The following is an 11,168-nucleotide window of genomic DNA, read 5'->3' on the forward strand; positions in this document are numbered from 1 at the left end:
TCGTCTGTCGATGGGCATTTAGGTTGCTTCCATGACCTGGCTTCTGTAAATAGTGCTGCAATGAACATTGGGGTGCATGTGTTTTTTGAATTATGGTTTTCTCTGGGTATATGCCCAGTAGTGGGATTGCTGGGTCATATGGTAATTCTATTTTTAGTTTTTTAAGGAACCTCCATACTGTTCTCCATAGTGACTGTATCAATTTACATTCCCACAAACAGTGCAAGAGGGTTCCCTTTTCTCCACACCCTCTCCAGCATTTGTTGTTTCTAGATTTTCTGATGATGCCCATTCTAACTGGTGGGAGGTGATACCTCATTGTAGTTTTGATTTGCATTTCTCTAATAATTAGTGATGTTGAGCAGCTTTTCATGTGCTTCTTGGCCATCTGTATGTCTTCTTTGGAGAAATGTCTATTTAGCTCTTCTGCCCAGTTTTGGATTGGGTTGTTTGTTTTTTTTAACATTGAGCTGCATGAGCTGTTTATATATTTTGGAGATTAATCCTTTGCCAGTTGATTCATTTGCAAATATTCTCTCCCATTCTGAGGGTTGTCTTTTCATCTTGTTTATGGTTTCCTTGGCTGTGCAAAAGCTTTTAAGTTTCATTAGGTCCCATTTGTTTATTTTTGTCTTTATTTCCATTACTCTAGGAGGTGGATCAAAAAAGATCTTGCTGTAATTTATGTCAAAGAGTGTTCTTCCTATGTTTTCCTCTAAGAGTTTTATAGTGCCCAGTATTACATTTAGGTCTCTAATCCATTTTGAGTTTATTTTTATGTATGGTGTTAGGGATTGTTCTAATTTCATTCTTTTACATGTAGCTGTCCAGTTTTCCCAGCACCACTTATTGAAGAGACTATCTTTTCTCCATTGTATATCCTTGCCTCCTTTGTCATAGATTAGTTGACCATAGGTGCGTGGGTTTATCTCTGGGCTTTCTATCCTGTTCCATTGATCTATATTTCTGTTTTTGTGCCAGTACCATATTGTCTTGATCACTGTAACTTTGTTGTATAGTCTGAAGTCAGAGAGTCTGATTCCTCCAGCTCTGTTTTTTTCCCTCAAGACTGCTTTGGCTATTCGGGGTCTTTTGTGTGTCCATAAAAATTTTAAGATTTTGTGTTCTAGTTCTGTAAAAAGTGCCATTGGTAATTTGATAGGGATTGCACTGAATCTGTAGATTGCTTTGGGTAGTAGAGTCATTTTCACAATATTGATTCTTCCAATCCAAGAACACGGTATATCTCTCCATCTGTTGGTATCATCTTTAACTTCTTTCATCAGTGTCTTATAGTTTTCTGCATACAGGTCTTTTGTCTCCCTAGGTAGGTTTATTCCTAGGGATTTTATTCTTTTTGTTGCAATGGTAAATGGGAGTGTTTCCATAATTTCTCTTTCAGATTTTTCATCATTAGTGTATAGGAATGCAAGAGATTTCTGTGCATTAATTTTGTATCCTGAAACTTTACCATATTCATTAATTAGCTCTAGCAGTTTTCTGGTGGCAGTTTTAGGATTCTCTATGTATAGTATCATGTCATCTGCAAACAGTGACAGTTTTACTTCTTCTTTTCCAATTTGTATTCCTTTTATTTCTTTTTCTTCTCTGATTGCCGTGGCTAGGACTTCCAGAACTATGTTGAATAATAGTGGTGACAGTGGACATCCTTGTCTCGTTCCTGATCTTAGAGGAAATGCTTTCAGTTTTTCACCATTGAGAATGATGTTTGCTGTGGGTTTGTCATATATGGCCTTTAGTATGTTGAGGTAGGTTCCCTCTATGCCCAGTTTCTGGAGAGTTTTTATCATAAATGGGTGTTGAATTTTGTCAAAAGCTTTTTCTGCATCTATTGAGATGATCATATGGTTTTTATTCTTCAATTTGTTAATATGGTGTATCACATTGATTGATTTGCGTATATTGAAGAATCCTTGCATCCCTGGGATAAATCCCACTTGATCATGGTGTATGATCCTTTTAATGTGTTGTTGGATTCTGTTTGCTAGTATTTTGTTGAGGATTTTTGCATCTATATTCATCAGTGATATTGGTCTGTAATTTTCTTTTTTTGTAGTGTCTTTGTCTGGTTTTGGTATCAGGGTGATGGTGGCTTCATAGAATGAGTTTGGGAGTGTTCCTTCCTCTGCAATTTTTTGGAAGAGTTTGAGAAGGATGGGTGTTAGCTCTTCTCTAAATGTTTGATAGAATTCACCTGTGAAGCCATCTGGTCCTGGACTTTTGTTTGTTGGAAGATTCTTAATCACAGTTTCAATTTCATTACTTGTGATTGGTCTGTTCATATTTTCTGTTTCTTCCTGGTTCAGTCTTGGAAGGTTATACCTTTCTAAAAATTTGTCCATTTCTTCCAGGTTGTCCATTTTATTGGCATAAAGTTGCTTGTAGTAGCCTCTTAGGATGCTTTGTATTTCTGCGGTGTCTGTTGTAACTTCTCCTTTTTCATTTCTGATTTTATTGATTTGAGTCCTCTCCCTCTTTTTCTTGATGAGTCTGGCTAATGGCTTATCAATTTTGTTTATCTTTTCAAAGAACCAACTTTTAGTTTTATTGATCTTTGCTATTGTTTTCTTTGTTTGTATTTCATTTATTTCTGCTCTGATCTTTATGATTTCTTTCCTTCTGCTAACTTTGGGTTTTGTTTGTTCTTCTTTCTCTAGTTTCTTTAGGTGTAAGGTTAGATTGTTTATTTGAGATTTTTCTTGTTTCTTGAGGTAGGCTTGTATAGCTATAAACTTCCCTCTTAGAACTGCTTTCGCTGCATCCCATAGGTTTTGGGTCGTCGTGTTTTCATTGTCATTTGTCTCTAGGTATTTTTTTATTTCCTCTTTGATTTCTTCAGTGATCTCTTGGTTATTTAGTAACGTATTGTTTAGCCTCCATGTGTTTGTCTTTTTTACGTTTTTTTCCCTGTAATTCATTTCTAATCTCATAGCGTTGTGGTCAGAAAAGATGCTTGATATGATTTCAATTTTCTTAAATTTACTGAGGCTTGATTTGTGACTCAAGATGTGATCTATCGTGGAGAATGTTCCATGTGCACTTGAGAAGAACGTGTAATCTGCTGTTTTTGGATGGAATGTCCTATATATATCAATTAAATCTATCTGGTCTATTGTGTCAGTTAAAGCTTCTGTTTCCTTATTTATTTTCATTTTGGATGATCTGTCCATTGGTGTAAGTGAGGTGTTAAAGTCCCCCACTATGACTGTGTTACTGTCAATTTCCTCTTTTATAGCTGTTAGCAGTTGCATTATGTATTGAGGTGCTCCTATGTTGGGTGCATATATATTTATAATTGTTATATCTTCTTCTTGGATTGATCCCTTGATCATTAAGTAGTGTCCTTCCTTGTCTCTTGTAACGTTCTTTATTTTAAAGTCTATTTTATCTGATATGAGTATAGCTACTCCAGCTTTCTTTTGATTTCCATTTGCATGGAATATCTTTTTCCATCCCCTCACTTTCAGTCTGTATGTGTCCCTAGGTCTAAAGTGGGTCTCTTGTAGACAGCATATATATGGGTCTTGTTTTTGTATCCATTCAGCCAGTCTATGTCTTTTGGTTGGGGCATTTAATCCATTCACGTTTAAGGTAATTATCGATATGTATGTTCCTATGACCATTTTCTTAATTGTTTTGGGTTTGTTTTTGTAGGTCCTTTTCTTCTCTTGTGTTTCCCACTTAGAGAAGTTCCTTTAGCATTTGTTGTAGAGCTGCTTTGGTGGTGCTGAATTCTCTTAGCTTTTGCTTGTCTGTAAAGCTTTTGATTTCTCCATCAAATCTAAATGAGATCCTTGCCGGGCAGAGTAATCTTGGTTGTAGGTTCTTCCCTTTCATCACTTTAAGTATATCATGCCACTCCCTTCTGGCTTGCAGAGTTTCTGCTGAGAAATCAGCTATTAACCTTATGGGAGTTCCCTTGTATGTTATTTGTTGTTTTTCCCTTGCTGCTTTCAATAATTTTTCTTTGTCTTTAATTTTTGCCACTTTGATTACTATGTGTCTCTGCGTGTTTCTCCTTGGGTTTATCCTGTATGGGACTCTCTGCGCTTCCTGGACTTGGGTGGCTATTTCCTTTCCCATGTTAGGGAAGTTTTCGACTATAATCTCTTCAAATATTTTCTCTGGTCCTTTCTCTCTCTCTTCACCTTCTGGGACCCCTATAATGCGAATGTTGTTGCGTTTAATGTTTTCCCAGAGGTCTCTTAGGCTGTCTTCATTTCTTTTCATTCTTTTTTCTTTAGTCTGTTCCGCAGCAGTGAATTCCACCATTCTGTCTTCCAGGTCACTTATCCGTTCTTCTGCCTCAGTTATTCTGCTATGGATTCCTTCTAGTGTAGTTTTCATTTCAGTTATTGTATTGGTCATCTCTGTTTGTTTGTTCTTTAATTCTTCTAGGTCTTTGTTAATCATTTCTTGCATCTTCTCAATCTTTGCCTCCATTCTTATTCCGAGGTCCTGGATCATCTTCACTATCATTATTCTGAATTCTTTTTCTGGAAGGTTGCCTATCTCCACTTCATTTAGTTGTTTTTCTGGGGTTTTTTCTTGTTCCTTCATCTGGTACATAGCCCTCTGCCTTTTCATCTTCTCTGTCTTTCTGTAACTGTGGTTTTTGGTCCACAGGCTGCAGGATTGTAGTTTTTCTTGCTTCTGCTGTCTGCCCTCTGGTGGTTGAGGCTATCTAAGAGGCTTGATGGGAGGCTCTGGTGGTGGGTAGAGCTGACTGTTGCTGTGGCGGTCAGAGCTCAGTCAGTTTTTTTTTTTTTTATTTGGTTCAAACATCAAGGATATGGTACTTGGCAAACAAGCTGGAAAAGAGATATTCAGGTGAATAGACAGTGAATTGTTTCCAGATTGAAAGAGTACAACTGGTAGGCTTAGGGAATTCAAGGGACAGGAAGAATATATAGTTGACTTTTGAACGACACACAGGTTTGAACTGTGAGGGTCCACTGATAGGTTGATTTTTTTCAATAAATAACTACAGTACTAATCCACCATTGGTCGAATTTACAGATAAGGAACCAGGGAGGAACCACGGATACAGAATGGTGGATATGGAGGGCTGATTATGTGTTATACTCAGGGTGTGTGTGTGTGTGTCGGTGTCCCTAATCCCCGTGTTGTTTAAGGGTTAATTGTAGTTTGATTTTTCACTTGTAATTTTCCAAAGGGAAAACTGCAAAAAAGCACTGAAACCTATTAAAGACAAAGATCTAGAGAGAATGCAAAAAACCTGTTGATGGTAAGTAATGGGAGGAAAATAAATGCTAAGAACATTGAGACATTTACTTTGAAGCCTTTATACTTGACTCACTTTTTTTTTTTAATTTTTATTTATTTAATTTAATTTGTTTATTTATGGCTGTGTTGGGTCTTCATTGCTGTGCATGGGCTTTCTCTAGTTGCGGCAAGCGGGGGCCACTCCTCATCGCGGTGCGCAGGCCTCTCACTATCGCGGCTTCTCTTGTTGCGGAGCACAGGCTCCAGACGCGTAGGCTCAGCAATTGTGGCTCACGGGCCCAGCCGCTCCGCGGCATGTGGGATCCTCCCAGACCAAGGCTCGAACCCGTGTGCCCTGCACTGGCAGGCAGACTCTCAACCACTGCGCCACCAGGGAAGCCCTTGACTCACTTTAAATAACAAAATAACACAAAAAAACTACCATTTCCTGAAAAGTGTTATTTTCCCCAGGAAAGAAAAACTCTCAGAGATGTATTTTACCCTCTCTATTCTACAAAGGAAGAAATGAAGAAAAAAGTTAGAGTCTAATAAAAAAACCTCTTTTTAGAAATTCTCTCTTTAAGCCTAAGAGCATACTGGAATCTTGTAGGTACATACGTCCCAAAGGAGTGTGAGGATCTAGGGTCCCCCCAGTTTTCTCTGATGAGGAACAAAAACCAACAAATAAGAGGGCTGAATTGAGGAAAAGACTCTTAGCAGGGGAGGAAGGGAAGGACTTTAGTCCCTGTGTATAGAGAGGTAGCTTCTTACACCCCTTCTTTCCAAAGGGGAGAAAGTGCACAAAGATACTTATGACTTATATCACCTTTAGAGAAATACTGAATGACCATTACTCATGGGTACACACCTTGACAGAAATGCAAAGCTGAGGTTAACATACTAGCTTCACTAAGAAAATTATGTGCCAAAATATTAGTAAATAATCAAGTATTGACTTCTTTTAACTAATAAATACATATCAAATGAGGAAAACTGACAAATCAGTAAATGGAAAATTTTAAAATTACATGTTTTAAAAATAAGTCAGATGTCAATATGGTATCACTCACTAGCCTAAGTAAAATGTCTTAATGACTATTCATACTGTTACTATGTATCTTTACTTTGATAGATTCAGGCTTGTCATTATATTAGTTGATACTATTTTAAGCACCATGCCTAAAAAGAATGATAAAATGGGAAATCCTTAATCTGTTATTTCACTAGTTTGAAATCTACACCTTCTATTTTATATCTGTGGATCCTGACAGGTCAGAAAGCAGGTAACATCAAGATAACCATGAATCTTGTATATAGAAAACTGAAGAAGGAATATGTCACATGGAAAGGAGAAATAATGACAATGTTAAATGAAATAAATGATCTTGAATGGTACTTGATTTCTGAGAGGAACCAGGAGGATGCAGAAAATATTAGCAAATTTATGTAATACATAAAAGCAGAGAGACAGAAACACACATAGCAGGTCCAACAACAGCAATAACTTTAGCTGTTAATCAGAGTAGTACTGAACATGCAAGTACAGAAGCTGATAGCATAGTTTTAGGAATTTATATACAGGAATGAAAACACTGAATAGGGTTGAAAGAAATAGTACCAATGATGAATATTATATCCATCCTTTGTGTATAATTTGGCCCTTTCCCCCTGAAGTCTATAGGGATTTCAGAGTACATTTTAGTCGAAGTATAGGTTCAGGGTCCAGCAATTTACTATTATAACAATAAGGCATGTTGAAGCATGACATCAAAGTTGAATTGGATGCCCTCCTAAAATTTTTTCTAGTCCTTTGATTCTATTTTAATACTATCGAAACACTACTTCTGGAAAAAATACAAAGAATTTTTGTGTGACCCCAATTCATTATTTTATAGTTAAATATAGCATAAATCCAGGAAACACACTCCTAACATATGGGAGTTATCATGTATAAACGTGTTTGAAAATAATGTACTGCCATTATTGGCAGAAATTTATAAAGCAATGTTATAAACTGAATCATACATCTTTTTCTAAGCTATCTGATAACTCAGCTGACAGGAAGTTAAAGTCTTAAGTTTCCAAGATGCTTTATCTTTTGACATGCTACCATCTTTCTATCTCTGATTGTATTAGAGGTTTTAGGAAAATAGGTTGCAAATTTATTACCTTGTGATTCTGGTACAGGGACTAATAATGTATTACCCATTTCATTCTAAAACAGAGTGAACTGCAGCTGTCTTAAGATTGGCTTTTCAAAATGGGTACTAAGTAAGTAAAAACTTCGTTTCAAATTTACCTATAGAAGATATACTACAGGGAATTCTGCCAGGGAATTAGGACTCGGAGCTTTCACTGTTGTGGCCCAGGTTCGATCCCTGGTAGGGGAAGTAAGATCCCGCAAGCTGCACGACGCAGGCAAAAAAAACCCCAAAAGACAAAAAAACAAAATACCTACAAAAAGGAAAAAAATAAAATGAGCTTTATTTAGTATATGTCGGGAGAATTTTCATCCTCCTAATCTGTTTTTAGAAAAACATGTTTGGGCTATGAAGCTAGGCCATGAAGAAGGTGGGTGATATCCTCCATATATTTAGGTTTCAATAAATTCCACAGTTTTGATTAGCTTCTCAAAATAAAGCTAAATTCTAAGAAAGTCTATATGTATGAATTATATATGCATGTATATATATAAAATATGTGTGTATGCATATTATGTATATATTTTATATGTGTGCATACATATAATCTATATAGCTCTGTGGAAAAACACACCTGGGTATGCATAATTATCAAAATTACTTATCCAATAATACATCATTAATTTTTATTAACAGTCCAGGATTTGTTTAGCATCATGTTTAACATTTTGAAAATCAAAACATTAATTTTTTTTGTTCTCAAGGATAGTACTATTAAAAGAAGATCTCTAACACTGGTAGTTAATAATTTTTACTTACAGAACAAAAAACTTGAAATTTCACTGTAGGACTTTAGTCTTTTTACATTTCTAAAAACTGAGAGTAATTAATGTACATGGAATCCTCATATGCTAGTATATATTTCATATGGTCCTGCTGTTCTCATGAAACCATTTGACTGGCAAGCACATTCATTATGGTTTCAAAAGTAACTCCCTGTTTGACTCACCAGGAAAAACTTTGGGATCCAAGTCTTATTATTTCTGCTGCTGAGCATGTAATATACTTGGGGATGGAAAAAGAAAGGAAAGAGATTTATTAGGGTAATGCCAATATTAATGGCTTTTCCCCTTCTCACCTATAATTAGGTCAGTGAAAGAACTGCAAATGGATTGAAGAAGGCTTTTTTCATACTACAAATAAATTTTAGTGATAAAAACACTTATGATTTGTTCTGTAACTTTTGAACAATGGCTTCTCCTCCCCACATATTTTCCAATTTTATAATAAGAATTGGCTTTAGAATCAGAATTTAAAGTTTTTCTTTGGTGTAAGAAATAGTTTTGCTTTTTATGGAAATAATTGTCCTTTTAAGAATTGATAACATATATAACTGAATATATTGGTAAAACATAAGGAAAGGTCAAAAGATTAAAACATTAAAAGAACACCAAAATATAGTAAAATATCAGTCAATGTTATGAGATCATGTCAGAGGTGAGCCTTCTTTTATCAAAACACCTCTACTAGGTGATCCATATTATATAAAATTTGGTACCAAATAGCTTATGTTATAGGAAGGCTGGAGCATTATCTCAAATAATAGAGAAAAAATTTACTATAGTCAAATTAATCACATGAAAAGGCAAGAATACTGATCATGTTGATGGTATTTCCAATGTTTGGAAATGTTATTTAAAAAGGAGTATAAGTACTATTCAAATTCTGAAAACCATGGGAGAAGCAAAATTAAATAAGGAGTAGCAGTAACAAATAAATTAAAAAATAGACAAAAAAATGACAAAATTGCAAAGTAGTAGAACTGATTCATTAAGATCAAATATATGATAAAAGGCATGAAAGTACTAAAAATTCTATTAGAATTAGAAATGACTCTTATCCTAAATATTAAAATAAATACCAAAGAATATGAAACATAACTTCTAAAAGATTGAGAGGAAAAGAAATAACACAAAGCAGAGAAAATGAAAGACACCTCACTATTCCCAATGTGGTTATTATTTATGGAATGGATAAAACATGTTGTAGAAAATATCACTACAGAGATTAACACATTAAAAAACCAACATGCCACATCCACCTAAATAATTTTGTAGAACAGCTGAAAAAGCAAATTTCATCAAATTTAGACAGCTTATAGTGGAATAAATAAGTATGGCGAGGTATTAACTAACCCTAAGTTTCACAACGGGCAGCTTCTAGCCGGTTCGTTGAAGCTGGATCTCGGCCACACAAGGATCATTGGACAAGAAATCAGTTGAGCTGGACTAGAGCTGCCCAGTTGTCTTAATAATGAATGCTCCACACTGTCTGTTAAGTAAAGAGAAAGAAAATATAGATCAGAAAGCCTGAATGGGAAAAAAAAGAATAAGTTAGAATAGATGAGTGTAGGACATCCAAGAACATTTACTAAATGCTTGCAGAACATGTGGTACTAATTATATTAGAGTGTTAAGAAGTGAGAGGGTAGAGATTAGGAGGGGTCCAGAACTCAGGAAAGGCTTGCTCCCTGCTCTCTGAGAGCTTACAATCTATTTTACACAATCTTTAGTGTTACAGTATAAATGTTTCATATATAAAAATAGGTCAACAGAGAAACAAGTGAGTTACAACATTCCTTCTATTTTGAAAACATTATTAGGTGAGATTTAAAAACATGTTTCTAAAAAAGGGAGTGGAGATTGGCAGAAGGCTATTTAGAAAGTTGTCAAAAATCCCAAAAGTACTCTTCAAGTTGCCATTGGTAGAATAGGCACTTAGGTACCTATGTCATAGAATACAGAGTAATTCCATATATCTGTGTTATCCTGAGAATTTTTTTGTGCTAATACCAGTTTGGGCCAAAGAAACAACCTAGTTCCTACTACCTTTTTGGCACTTTGAGCATAGGTCCATTCCTAATTTAGGGAACCAAGTTGTCCTATGACATATTTTTACATTTTGGATAGGCTCAAAATTTTCCATATTCCAATTTCTTTAGAGAAGTACTATCTGACAGAAATTTCTATGTTGATGGAAACGTTCTATATCTACATTGTCAAATATGGTAGTCAGTAGCCACATGGGGCTATTTAGCACGTGAAATGTGGCTTCAACAAGTGCTGGGAAAACTGGACAGCCAAATGTAAAACAATGAGATTAGAATATTCTCTCATATCATATACAAAAATAAACTCAAAATGGTTTAAAGATCTAAATGTAAGACATGAAACCATAAAACTCCTGTAAGAGAACATACGTGAAACACTCTTTGACATAAATTGTAGCAATATTTTCTTGGATCAGTCTTCCAAGGCAAAAGAAATAAAAGCAAAAATAAACAAATGGGACTTAATTAAACTGGAGGGCTTCTGCACAGCAAAGGAAACCATAAACAAAACGTAAAGACAACCTACAGGATGGGAAAAAATATTTGTAAACAATGTGACAGATAAGGGGTTAATATCCAAAATATACAAATAGCTCATCCAACTCAATATAAAAAAGAAAATCTAATCAAAAAATGGGCAGAAGACTTGAACAGACATTTTTCCAAAGAAGTCATACAGATGGCTAATGGGCACATGAAAAGATGCTCAGCATTACTAATTATTAGAGAAATGCAAATCAAAACCACAATGAGGGACTTCCCTGGTGGTGCAGTGGTTAAGAATCCGCCTGCCAACGCAGGGGACACCGGTTTGAGCCCTGGTCGGGGAAGATCCCACGTGCTGCAGAGCAACTAAGCACGTGTGCCACAACTACTGAGCCTGCGTTCTA

Source organism: Balaenoptera acutorostrata, chromosome 8 (assembly GCF_949987535.1).
Source record: "Balaenoptera acutorostrata chromosome 8, mBalAcu1.1, whole genome shotgun sequence".
Taxonomy (NCBI): domain Eukaryota; kingdom Metazoa; phylum Chordata; class Mammalia; order Artiodactyla; family Balaenopteridae; genus Balaenoptera; species Balaenoptera acutorostrata.